General features: G+C 36.3%; 1 protein-coding gene across 3 annotated transcripts in view; it reads right to left on the bottom strand.

Annotated features, from left to right (window-relative positions):
- Positions 1-13,343, bottom strand: part of CTNNA3 (catenin alpha 3) — a 1,821,555-nt gene that overhangs the window by 767,858 nt on the left and 1,040,354 nt on the right. The window lies entirely within an intron of this gene.

The following is a 13,343-nucleotide window of genomic DNA, read 5'->3' as shown; positions in this document are numbered from 1 at the left end:
CTTTCCCTCATACCCAATTGGTTATGTAATCATGTCACTACCACCCATAAGTCTCTAATGTTAATTTCTTCTTTCTACTCTACAATCACTCTTAACTAAGATATTCTTTACCTCTTGAATAGATTATCCTAATATTCCATGCCTCTTCTTGAGAAAAAATGGTTTCTCTAGAGAACATCCTTGCTTTTGTCACTTCCCTTCCTCAAAAACTCTCATAACAGCCACAGTACACACCAAACACATTTCAAATTCTTTGGAAAGGGCCTCCATGATTTAGCTAAAATACAGTTTTCTAAAATTCTTTCTTACTCATTTTTTCCACATTTAGTTTATTCTTCAGTTATGAACCCCCTAGTATTCCCAATTTGGTCTCATACTTTCTCCTTTTCCACTGCTGCTTTTCTTGCTTGTTTATCTGTTTTACAGTTAACATTCCCTCCCACCACTCTATCCAATGCCCCATCTTGCTAAATCCTATAGTCCTCTACAAATGGAAGCAATGGCATTATAGCTAATACTTCAAATTATACTCTGGCTCACAGGTACTGTCCTAGAGCACTTTGCCTTACAGCCACAGGGAAGAATTAGGAAGAACTAAGTTCATCAAGAAATCCTAAACATTAGTCCCTTGCACAAGACTTTCTATAACCATCTTACTTACTTATTCTTGATTAAAAAAAAAAAAAATCCCAGCAGGAACTAGAATTGTGACCCTGATAGTGAATAATGGCACACATGCAATGCCTTGCAAAGGCTACTAGAAAACAACTGCATAATTTAATAGCATATGTTGTCTCTTAACTGTCCATTGCCAGCAATACGCTTTGCTCTATATAGTCTAGATTCCCAGTTTCAAGGGTCTTTATTCCTATCAGACAAAAGTGCTATAATGAGAACAAGCCAAGAAAGGAATGATATAGGCAACAAGCCAAGAAGCACATGTTACAGCAGCCTAGCAGGGAAGCAAAGGAACAGATAATTGAAATTAAGGTGGGGGGGCACTAGATTTTTAGATTCAGGAGCAGTCTCATAAATCAGAATTGAAAATTTAATTTGAGGACTTTTCTCCACCGTACATCATTTTTTTCCCCTCCTGGAGTTGTGCTACAGGCCTGAACAGAGGAAGTGGAATGTAATTAATCTATGCAATCTGCTTCATTAATGGATTGCTACTTCCTGTGTTCCCTCTAGTCAAGAATGGGTTTCTAAAAATGCTCTCTGGCAACAATGCTACACACGGTCTAGATCCATGGCAGGAGAAGAAACCCTGAAATACTTCCATGAAGAGAGTACATGTTTGCTATTGACTGATAAAGAAATTTATTTACTTAGCTCATTAACTGTTCTGACTACAAATACTACTCATGCTTTTTAATCAATTAACACTTTTCCAATCAAACCTGATTTGTTGCATCAATTATAAATTGAGATGTCACCACAAAATAGTGAGATGTGAAGTTCCCTTTGCAGTTCACAAATGGCCTTAAGACCCCTAGAAAACACACAGTGATGTGCATTTCCATACCCACAGCAAACACGCCATTAATCTGTACTAATAAAGGGGCACAGCAGGCTAATCATAGTTCATTTATATTTGGCTTTAGAATGTGTTATGTGGTTGGCAGAAGATTTACCTTATTAATTATGTCTTACTTAAATTAATAATACAGTTAATCTGCATTCCCTTAGCACACACTAGGTGACAGTGAAAAGAAATATGCTAAGTGATGAGGGGAAATCACCTTCGAATTTAAAAGCTTCTTTGATAATCTGTGTGTATATATGTGTTGACATTGCATATATACTTAGAATAAAAATCCTCAACATAGGAGACAAGAAGAGTTAAAATTACGTATGAAGATTCCTGTTACCTACTGGCTAATTTGCATAGTCATTGTTTCACTGTAGTTTTTCTTTCCTTTTGAGACTAATAAATTAGGGAGTTAAATCTTTAATTAACAAATATGTGTGTAAGGCATCCACTATATCCTGAACACTGTGCTTGATGTTGTGAAAGGATATGAAGAAATACAGTCTATTTTCTGCCTTAGGTTCTAAAAATCTGGATGGAGAAATATTAAGAGACCCATCCCTGATATGCTGTTGTTGATATTTGCCTTGTTTCTACAGATAGTAGAAACCATCTTATATAAATCTTCTTTAAACCTGAATTGTTGATGTAGGGAAAATGGTAGTAATTTATAGATTGACTTTTGAACAGAGTCAAAAAAGTTGAGATGGCATATCTGATTTCCCAGTAAATGATTCCATGAGCACAGGAGACCCATGTATCTTCATTAAAGCTTATAGAGTTTTAACCTCACCCACACTAAAATAAAGAGTAAGTAACATCCTCTAGCAATTCAACACAGCATAATAACACTGCTCAACTATTCCACTTTTGATACCTTCCCAGATAAAGCCAGACATTTGGTCACCTTGTCAGATATGAAGATTCTATTATCCCTCAGCTGAATAAAGCACCTGATAATGTAATTTCGACCCACCTGCTTTTGGAAACAATTGTTCAAAAGTGGATATGGAAACCAAATCTTGTTCTACAATTCACAAATGTATTTACCTGACAGATTGTAATACAGATTTTTATGTCTCTCACTTTTAGCACAAGTATTGTATAACCCCTTGCAAGTTCAGCTAAGAAATACCAGAGTTTTTTCTATTATTCATTTCTGATTAGTTAGTACTTTGAGCCAATATATATTAATGTATTTCCTTATGACATTAAAGGGGAAAAAAACAGATTTAAAACTCTTCTAGATTGAGGGGAGGATGGTGGCTGAGTAGGAGGACCTTAGGTTTGCCTCCTCCCATGAATACAAATAGGTAACTATCAAATCCTCCTAAATACCTCAGAAACCAATCTGAAGACTGGCACAGCAAATTTCACAATTAAAGGTAGAGAAAAGACAACATCAAAGAAGGTAGAAAGTGAGGAGACATGGTTTGCGAGAGAAACAGATTATGGCTACTGTGGTAGGGAGGGATCTACAGTTGCAGAGATGGGCAGTAGGCTAGCACACAGAAGAGCACATGGGGAAACCAATTCCCTATAGTAATTGGCTTGGAAAGCAAGAAGGGCCAGAACTTTGTGAGTTCTTGCAACCAGCCCAACAGGGTTGGGGCCCTAAGCCATGCGTTGTTTTATTATTATTATTATTATTATTATTATTATTATTATTATTTTAAAATAGGCTCCATGCTCAACCTGGATTCCAACACAGCTTGAACTCATGACCCTGAGAGTCAGACCTGGACTGAGATGAAGAGTTGGACACTTAACTAACTAGCCACTCAAGCACCCATAAAGCCTTGAGTTTTAAAGATCAGTGTGCTTGGCTCTGAGAGAACCCAGAGGACAGGGGTGTTGCTCTTGGATAAAAGGAAAGGCAAACACCCTGCAGACATACAGCATGGAAACAGATCTGAAGAGTACCTGGGGCATACAGTGGGCAGGTTAGTTGCTCATCTTGGAGTGTGCCTCAGAGAGGCACTGTTCATGGAGAGAGTCCTCTGGGAACAAAGGAACTGTTGGGTGCTATTTCCCTTCCCTACCCCATAGTTTAAACACAGAGTCACATGCAGAATCCAGTGCCAACACTCACTAACTTGCTTACACCAAGCCCTCCCCTATGCCCAAGCTCTGGTGGAACTGCCCTTCCCAGTCCCACTTGCCTCAGTCCCAGTGCAGCAGGCCCTTTCCCCTAGAAGATCACCCCAAACCCCTGCTCAGACTGCAACTCCCATCACAGGAGTTTTGCAGAGAGTTGGTTGTGGTGGTGGTGGCCCCAGGTCTCATTTCCAAACAGACCAAAGATTCCCATTTTATGCACCACATCCACACCAGGAATGAACCATTACTCACAACAGGCAAATAGAACCTCTGTAGAAGACTAGCTTAAAGGATGAAATGGCCAGGAAACAACAGCAGAATATGCAGCACACATTGGTGGCATTCCCTGAAGAACCAGCTTTTGAGGAACAGGGGATGCTACACTACAGGACATTACAGAACCTCTTTTTCACAAGACTATTACTCTCAAGAATAGGAGGCGTAGCTGACTTTCCTAATACAAAGAAGCAGGCACAGAGACTTAGTCAAAATGAGAAGACAGGGGCACCTGGGTGGCTCAGTGGGTTAAAGCCTCTGCCTTCGGCTCGGGTCATGATCCTAGGGTCCTGGGATAGAGCCCCGCATCGGGCTGTCTGCTCCGCGGAGAGCCTGCTTCCTCCTCTCTCTCTCTCTGCCTGCCTCTCTGCCTACTTGTGATCTCTGTCTGTCAAATAAATAAATAAAATCTTTAAAAAAAAAAACGAGAAGACAGAGAAATTTGTGCCAAATGAAAGAATAAAATAAGAACACAGCTGGAAATCTAAGTAAAATAGATATAAGGATTGTGCCTGATAGAAAATTTAAAACAATGATCATAGAGATACTCACTGGACTTGAGAAAGAGTGGAGGACATCAGTGAGACCATTTACACAAGGATAAAGAATAACTTAACAGAGATAAAGTGCTGATAAATAAAATCAGAAACATGCTTGATGGAATAAATAAAAGGCTAGAAAAAGCAGAGGAATGAATTAATGACCTAGATAACAGAAAAATGGAAAGTAATCATGCTGAACAAAAGAGAGAAAAAGAATGATGCAAAATGAGAATAGATTTAGGGAACTCAATGACTCCATCCAACATAACAATAATAAAAATAATATTTTAGGAGTTCCATAAGAAGAAGAGGGGACAGAGAATTTATTTGAAGAAATAATAGCTGAAAGCTTCCCTAATCTAGAGAAGGAAACATATATCCAGATTCAGAAGCACAGAGAAATCTCACAAAATCAATAAAGGCATATTTACACCAAAACACATATTATAATTAAAATGGCAAAAAATTTTCTTTATGACAAAATTTAAAAAATGATTAAAATTAAAAATATAAAAGCAGCAAGACAAAAGGTGACAATTACATACAAAGAAACTCTGTAAGGCTCTCAAAGTTTCAAAAGAAACTTTCCAAGCCGGAAAGGAATGATAGATATAAAAAACCTGCAGCCAAGAATACTCTATGCAACAAAGCTATCATTCAGAACAGAAGGAGAGATAAAGAGTTTCCCAGACAAACAAAAACTAAAAGAATCCATGACCACTAAACCAGCCCTGCAAGAAACATTAAGGGGGACTCTAAGCAGAAAACAAAGACAGAAATGACAATATGAAGGTAGGAAAAACAAAGATAGTAAAAATAAATATTTCTGTAAAGAATCAATCAAGAAAATCACAAAATAAAAAGATATAAAGTGGGGCACCTGGTTGGCTCAGTAGGTTAAAGCCTCTGCCTTCAGCTCAGGTCATGATCTCAGAGTCCTGGGACTGAGCCCCACATCAGGCTCTCTGCTCAGCAGGGAGCCTGCTTCCTCCTCTCTTTCTGCCTGCCTCTCTGCCTACTTGTAATCTCTGTCTGTCAAATAAATAAATAAAATCTTAAAAAAAATTTTTTAAATAAAAAAAAAGGATATAAAGTATTACACCTTATACCTACGATGTGGGGATAACAGCAATAAAGAATAGGTTCAAATTTAAATGACCATCAACTTAATATAAATTGCTGTATGCAGAAGATATTATATACAACCTAATGGTAGCCACAAACCAAAAACTACTATTAATATGCAAAGGATAAAGAGAAATATACTCCAATATATCACTAAATAAAATCAGGAAAAGATAAAAGAGAGAAAAACAAGATTGGAGAAAATCTCCTAAAAAACTACAAGTAATAAAATGGCAATAAATACACATCTACCAATAATTATTTGAAATGTAAAGGGACTACACACTCCAATCAAAAGACATAAGGTGACAGAATAGATAAAAAAACAAGACCCACCCATATGCCACCTACGAGAGACTTACTTTAGTCCTAAAGTAAGGGAACTCAATGACTCAGATTCGAAGTAAGTAAAGTAAGGGAACTCAGCCCCTCAGATTTGAAGTGAGGGGATGTAGAAACATCTTTCATGCAAGTGGCTATCAAAAGAAATCCTGGGCAGCAATACTTATATTAGACAAAATGGACTTTAAAACAGAGACTATAACAAGAGACAAAGAAGGGCACTATATAATGAGAAAGGGGAAAATCTAATTAGAAGATATAACAATTGTATATATTTATTCATCAATATGGTCACAATGAAACAGTTAGTAACATAAATAAAGTAATTAACCCCATAATACAAGAGTAGTAGTCGTAGAGGAGTTTAACACTCCACTTAGATCAATGGACAGATAATCTAAATAGAAAATCAGCAAGGAAATAGTGGTTTTTGAGTGGCATGCCAGACCAGATGAATTTAATATATATAGATATAGATAAAGATATATTCAGAACACATCATTCTAAAATAGAATACCGACTCTTTTCAAGTGCACATAGAACATTCTCCAGAATAGATCACATATTAGACCACAAAACAAGCCTCAAAAAATTTAAGGTATTGAAATCATACCATGCATCTTTTCTGACCACAATGCTATGAAACCAGAAGTCAGCACAAGAAAAAAATCTGGAAAGACCATAAATACATGGAGGTTAAAGAACATTCTACTAAACAATGAATATGTCAACCAGGAAATAAAGGAAGAGATTAAAAAGTACACGGAGACAAATTCAAATGAAAATACAATGGTACAAAACTTTTGGGACGTAGCAAGAGAGGTTCAAGAGGGAAATTTATAGCAATACAGATCTACCTCAAGAAGCAAGAAAAATTCTCAAATATACAACCTAACCTTACACCTAAAGGAGGTAGAAAAAGAAGAACAAACAAAACCTAAAACCAGAAAAAGGAAATAAGTAACAAATTTTAGAGCAGAAATAAATAATATAGAAACAAATCAAGACAATGGAGCAGACCAATGAAATCAGGAGCTGGTGCTTTGATAAATAAATAAAGTAGAATTGATAAACCTCTACCCAGACTCATCAGAAGAAAAAGAGAAAGTTCCCAAATAAACAAAATCACAATGGACAGAGGAGAAATAGCAATCAATACTGAGAAACACAAACAATTATAAGAAAATATTATGATTAATTATATGCCAACAAGTTGGACAAACTAGAAAAAAAAATGAATAAATTCCTATAGACATATAAACTACCACACCTGAAATAGGAAGAAATAGAAAATTTGAACAAAATAATTAACAGCAAAGTAATTGAATCAGTAATCAAAAAAGTCCCAGCAAACAAAAGTCCAGGACCAGATGGTTTCACAGGTGATTTCTATCAACGATTTAAAGAGAATTAATACCTATTTTTTCTAAAACTATTTCAAAGAATAGAAAAGGAAGGAAAACTTTCAAATTCATTCTATGGGGCCACCATTATTCTGATACCAAAACCAGAGAAAGACACAAGATAAAAAGAAAATTTACATGTCAATGTCTGATAAACATAGATGCAAAAAACCTCAAAAAAATAGTAGCAAACTTAATCCAGCAATACATTAAAAAAAAAAAAATCATGCACCATGGTGTGCCTAGGTGACTCAGTCAGTTAAGCATCTGACTCTTGATTTCTGCTCCACATCGTGAGATTGAGCCCCATGTCAGGTTTGGTGCTGGGCATGAAGCTTGCTTAACATTCTCTCTTTCCCTCTCCCTCTGCTCCTTCACTCCCACTTTCACACACTCAATCTCTCTCTCAAAAAAAAAAAAAAAAAAAAATCACCATAATTATGTGGGTGTTATTCCTGGGTTACAAGGGTGGTTCAATATCTGTAAATCAATCAGCATGATACATCATATCAATAAGAGGAAGAGTAAGAACCATATGATCATTTCAATATTTATAGAAAAAAGTACAACATCCAATCATGGTAAAAACTCTCAACAAGGTAGGTTTGAAGGGAACAAACCTCAACATTAAAAAGGCTGTATATTTAATTAAAAAAAAAAGGGGGGGAAAGAAAGAAAAGAAAAGAAAAAGCCCACAGCTAGCATAATCTTTAATGGGAAAAATCTGAAATGCTTTCCTCCAAGGTGAGGAATAAGACAAGAATGTCCACTCTCACTACTTTTATTCAACATAGTACTGGAAGTCCTAGCCACAGGAATCACACAACAAAAAGAAAGAAAATGCATTCAAAGAGGCAAGGAGGGAGTCAGTAATTCACTATTCATAGACAACATAATACTCTATGTAGAAAACTTGAACGACTCCACCAAAAAATTGCTAGAACCCATAAATGAATTCAATAAAGCCTCAGGATACAAAATTAACATACAGAAATCTGTTGCATTTCCATACACCAATAATGAAGCAGCAGAAAGAGAAATTAAGGAATCAATCCCATTTATAATTGCACCAAAACAATAAGATACCTAGGAATAAACCTAACCAAAGAGGTGAAACACTTGTACTTTGAAAACTATAAAACACTGATGAAAGAAACTGAAGATGGCACAAAGAAATGGAGAGACATTCCATGCTTGTGGATTGGAAGAACAAATACTGTTAGAATGCCTATACTACCCAAAACGAACCACACATTTAATGCAACTGCTATCAAAATACCAACAGCATTTCTCACAAAACTGTAACAAACAATCCTAAAATATATATGGAGCCACGACAGATCCAAATAGACAAAACAATCTTAAAAAAGGAAAGTAAACCTGGAGATATCACAATTCTGGACTTAAGTTATATTATAAAGCTATAGTAATCAAAATAGTATGCTACTGGCACAGAAATAGACATAGAGCAGTAAAATAAACCCACAACTATATGGCCAATCCAGAAACATTACATTCTATTCTAAGCATGACGTGTACAGGTATCACCAAAAAAATGGACTGGGAAGTACTGAGAAAATAGTGGTTATGATAATGAAAAAGCTCAAAGTAACCTCTGAAGGGACTATGCAATTTGCCTTGCAGAAGAGGGAGCATTTGGAGCAAGTAAGAGCAGACTTCAAATATTTTAAATGTTGTCATGGGGAAGAGCCCTAAATAATAGAGTGATGCCTATTGCATAAACAGATTTTTTCTTAACTTATACAAGTGAAGAAGATTTTTTTTTTTGAAGGAGGGGGGAATGTATGTAGGCTCTAACAAATCCAGTAGAAAGTTACACCTCCTTTGAAGTAGGAATGTTACACCAGATATCAAACTTCTCTAAGCTTATTTTTCTAAACTATAAATCATGTTAACAATAAGGTCATATAAGGATTAAGTGAGGAGACATGTACGGAAGCACTAGCAGAGTGCCTTGAACTTCAATTTGCTCACAAAACATCTCTTTCTGTTTATAACAGTTACACATCAAAAATGTTCAAAGATGGAATCAAGTATGATTTTCCCGTGCTAGGAATTGGTTAAGGATAAATAACCACCTGGAAGAACAAAAGAAGGAGAGCAAACCTTCGTAACTCAAATTAGATTTCTTTTAGAATTCCCTCCAACTCTAGGGCACCTGGGTGGCTCAGTGGGTTAAGCTGCTGCCTTTGGCTCAGGTCATGATCTCAGGGGCCTGGGATCAAGTCCCGCATCGGGCTCTCTGCTTGGCAGGGAGCCTACTTCTCTCTCTCTCTGCCTGCCTCTCCATCTACTTGAGATTTCTCTCTCTGTCAAATAAATAAATTTTTTAAAAAATCTTAAAAAAAAAGGAATTCCTTCCAACTCTAAATTTTAAAATATTGTGATTATAAATGCATACACACACAAATCTTGGAGAAAAGATCAACAAGTAGCAACATATATATTTGCAATAATAAGCAAAATTGACCAATATTTGGAAAATTATCCTATCTTCCTATTAACTCATGGTATAAAGAGATATATTTTACACTGGCCAAGGGGGAAAAATTAAAAGAAATTGGTAAAATTTCACTAAACAAGCATATCTTTCTTTGCCAGATCTATAGATCAGTTTTCCACCTTGTGAGGACCCTCTGACAATGATCAAAAAATAATAACCTACCTGCCCCATTCCTTGATATTTATATAAAGGAAATATTTCTTTGTAAGAAATGATAATTTTAGAAAGTCAACTGGTGCGGTAAATCTAAGAAAGAAATTATATACAGCAAAAAAATAAAGAGGAGTTTCATTACACTAATGAGTAGAATGTTAAATTCAGCGGCAGCTTTGACTAATGTCATGAACTCATCCACCGTATTCTAATGAAGAAAAAAGAAAAAATGAAATGTTAAGCCAATATCCCAGACTACCAGGAACATTTTTTGAAACAGCTTCAGGAGAATAGGTATTTACTTCTTCTTTGAAAGTTTGGTAGAATTCCCCAGGGAATCAGGGAGGTCCTGGGCTCTTGTTTTTGGGAGATTTTTGATCACTGCTTCAATTCTGTTACTAGATATTGGTCTATTCAGGTTGTCAATTTCTTCCTAATTCAGTTTTGGAAGTTTATAGTTTCCAGCAATGCATCCATTTCATCTAGGTTGCTTAACTTATTGGCATATAACTGTTGATAATAATTTCTGATGATTGTTTCTATTTCCTTGGTGTTAGTTGTGATCTCTCCCTTTTCATTCATAATTTTATTAATTTCAGTCTTCTCTCTTCTTTTGGATTAGTTTGGCCAATGGTTTATCAATGTTAGTGATTCTTTCAAAAAACCACCTTCTAGTTTTGTTGATGTGTTCTACTGTATCTCAAGTTTCTATCTCATTGATCTCTGCTCTAATCTTGATTAATTGTCTTCTTCTGTGTGGAGTTGGTTGATTCTCCAGTTGATTCTCCAGTTCTTTGAGGTGTAAAGGCAGCTGGTGTATTCCAGATTTTCAACCTAACCAAAGGGGTAAATGATCTGTACTTGAGGAACTACAAAACACTGAGAGAAATTGACGACACAAAAAGATGGAAGACCATTCCATGCTCATGGATAAGAAGAATAAATATTGTTAAAATGTCTATACTGCCTAGAACCATCTATACTTTCAATTCTATTCCAATCAAAATTCCACCAGCATTTTTCAAAGAGCGAGAGCAAGCAATCGTAAAATTTATATGGAACTAGAAGAGACCCCGATTGCTAAGGAAATGTTGAAAAAGAAAAACAAAACTGGGGGCATCACATTGCCTGATTTCAAGCTTTACTGCAAAGCTGTGATCACCAAGACAGCATGGTACTGGCATGAAAACAGACACAAAGACCAGTGGAACAGAGTAGAGAGCCCAGATATGGACCCTCAACTCTATCCTCAAATAATCTTCGGCAAAGCAGGGAAAAAATATAGAGTAGAAAAAAGACAGTCTCTTCAATAAATGATGCTGGGAAAATTGGACAGCTATGTGTAGAAGAATGAAACTCAACCATTCTCTTACACCATACACAAAGATAAACTCAAAATGGATAAAAGACCTCAAGATGAGGCAGGATTCCATCAGAATCCTAGAGGAGAACATAGGCAGTAACCTCTTCAACATCAGCCACAGCTTTCAAGACATGTCTCCAAAGGCAAAGGAAACAAAAGCAAAAATAACTTTTGGGACTTCATCAAGATCAAAAGCTTCTACACAGCAAAGTAAACAGTCAACAAAACAAAGAGACAACCCATGGAATGGGAGAAGATATTCGCGAATGACACTAGAGACAAAAGGGCTGATATCCAGGATCTATAAAGAACTCCTCAAACTCAACACACACAAAACAGATAATCACATCAAAAAATGGGCAGAAGACACGAACAGACACTTCTCCAATGAAGACATACAAATGGCTAACAGACACATGAAAAATTGCTCATCATCACTAGTCATCAGGTTGATTCAAATCAAAACCACATTGAGATACCACCTTATACCAGTTAGAAAGGCCAAAATTAACAAGATAGTAAACAACATGTGTTGGAAAAGATGTGGAGAAAAGGGAACCCTCTTACACTGTTAAAGGGAATGCAAGTTGGTACAGCCACTTTGGAAAACAGTGTGGAGATTCCTTAAGAAATTAAAAATAGAGCTACCCTATTACCCTGCAGTTGCACTCTTGGGTATTTTCCCCAAAGATACAGATACAGTGAAAAGAAGGGCCATCTGTACCCCAGTGTTCATAGCAGCAATGGCCACAGTCACCAAACTGTGGAAAGAACCAAGAGGACCTTCAACGGATGAATGGATAAGGAAGATGTGGTCCACATACACTATGGAGTATTATGTCTCCATCAGAAAGTATGAATACCCAACTTCTGTAGCAACATGGATGGGACTGGAAGAGATTATGCTGAAATAAGCAGAGAGAGTCAATTATCATATGGTTTCACTTATTTGTGGAGTATAAAGAATAACAGTGAGGACATGGGGAGATAGAGAGGAGAAGGGAGTTGGGGGAAATTAGAGGGGGAGACAAACCATGAGAGACTGTGAACTCTGAAAAACAAACTGAGGGTTTTGTGGGGGAGATGGGTGATCCTGGTGGTGAGTATTATGAAGGACACGTATTGCATGGAGCACTGGGTGTGGTACATAAACAATGAATTCTGGAACACTGAAAAGAAATTTAAAAAATAAAATTAAAAAAATAAATAAAAGGTAAATTATGGTTCAAGTATTTTATATGAAATATAAAACTTTTAATTTACATGTGATACAGATAATACACACTTATTCAAGTTATGAGGAGTGACTTACTTTTTTTTAGTTAAAACTCTATTTATGTGAGATTTGGATATTGACTAGCAGGAGAGGCCTTACATCATATCCTGAACTAAATGAAGGTTCTATTTTTATGAAATAATGTTACATGAGAATGTGGAAGACAGACAATATTACATATTCACTGTGAGAGAGCCATTAGCTGTTCATAAAATCCAGTCTCCTCTTCTTTAGTAGTAATAGATTTATAGCTTAACATGTGGCTGCCAGCATCACATTTCCCAGTCTCCCTTGTAGTGAGAAGAGGTCATGTGACTAATTTTAATAGAAAGTAAGAGGTAGTCATGTATGACACTGATGGCCCTATCTTTTCCACACTCCTTCCCCTACCTTCTTACAGGCTGGAATGATGAGAACCAGACTGATCTTAGATACCACATGGTGAAGAAGGCAGAGCCACCAACAGCCTAATTTCCTGACTGTGTGGAGCAGAGACCCCAACTAACCTGGTTGTTATGTGAGAAAAATAAACTACCCATCTTGTTAGAGATACTAAATTTGGGACTTATTTACTTATTTAGTCACAGAAGCTTAGGATTTGACTCTACCAAATGCTCTCAAATGATGCAAACATGCATGTTTATATAATGATACAATGACAAAAGATCCAACGGAATTACAAAAGTTGATTGTTTTAGGTAATGCTTT

Source organism: Mustela putorius, unplaced genomic scaffold (assembly GCF_011764305.1).
Source record: "Mustela putorius furo isolate JIRA1106 unplaced genomic scaffold, ASM1176430v1.1 tig00003949_pilon_pilon_pilon, whole genome shotgun sequence".
Lineage (NCBI taxonomy): Eukaryota > Metazoa > Chordata > Mammalia > Carnivora > Mustelidae > Mustela > Mustela putorius.
Note: the sequence above shows the minus strand (reverse complement) of the source record. Positions and strands in the feature narration are given on the sequence as shown.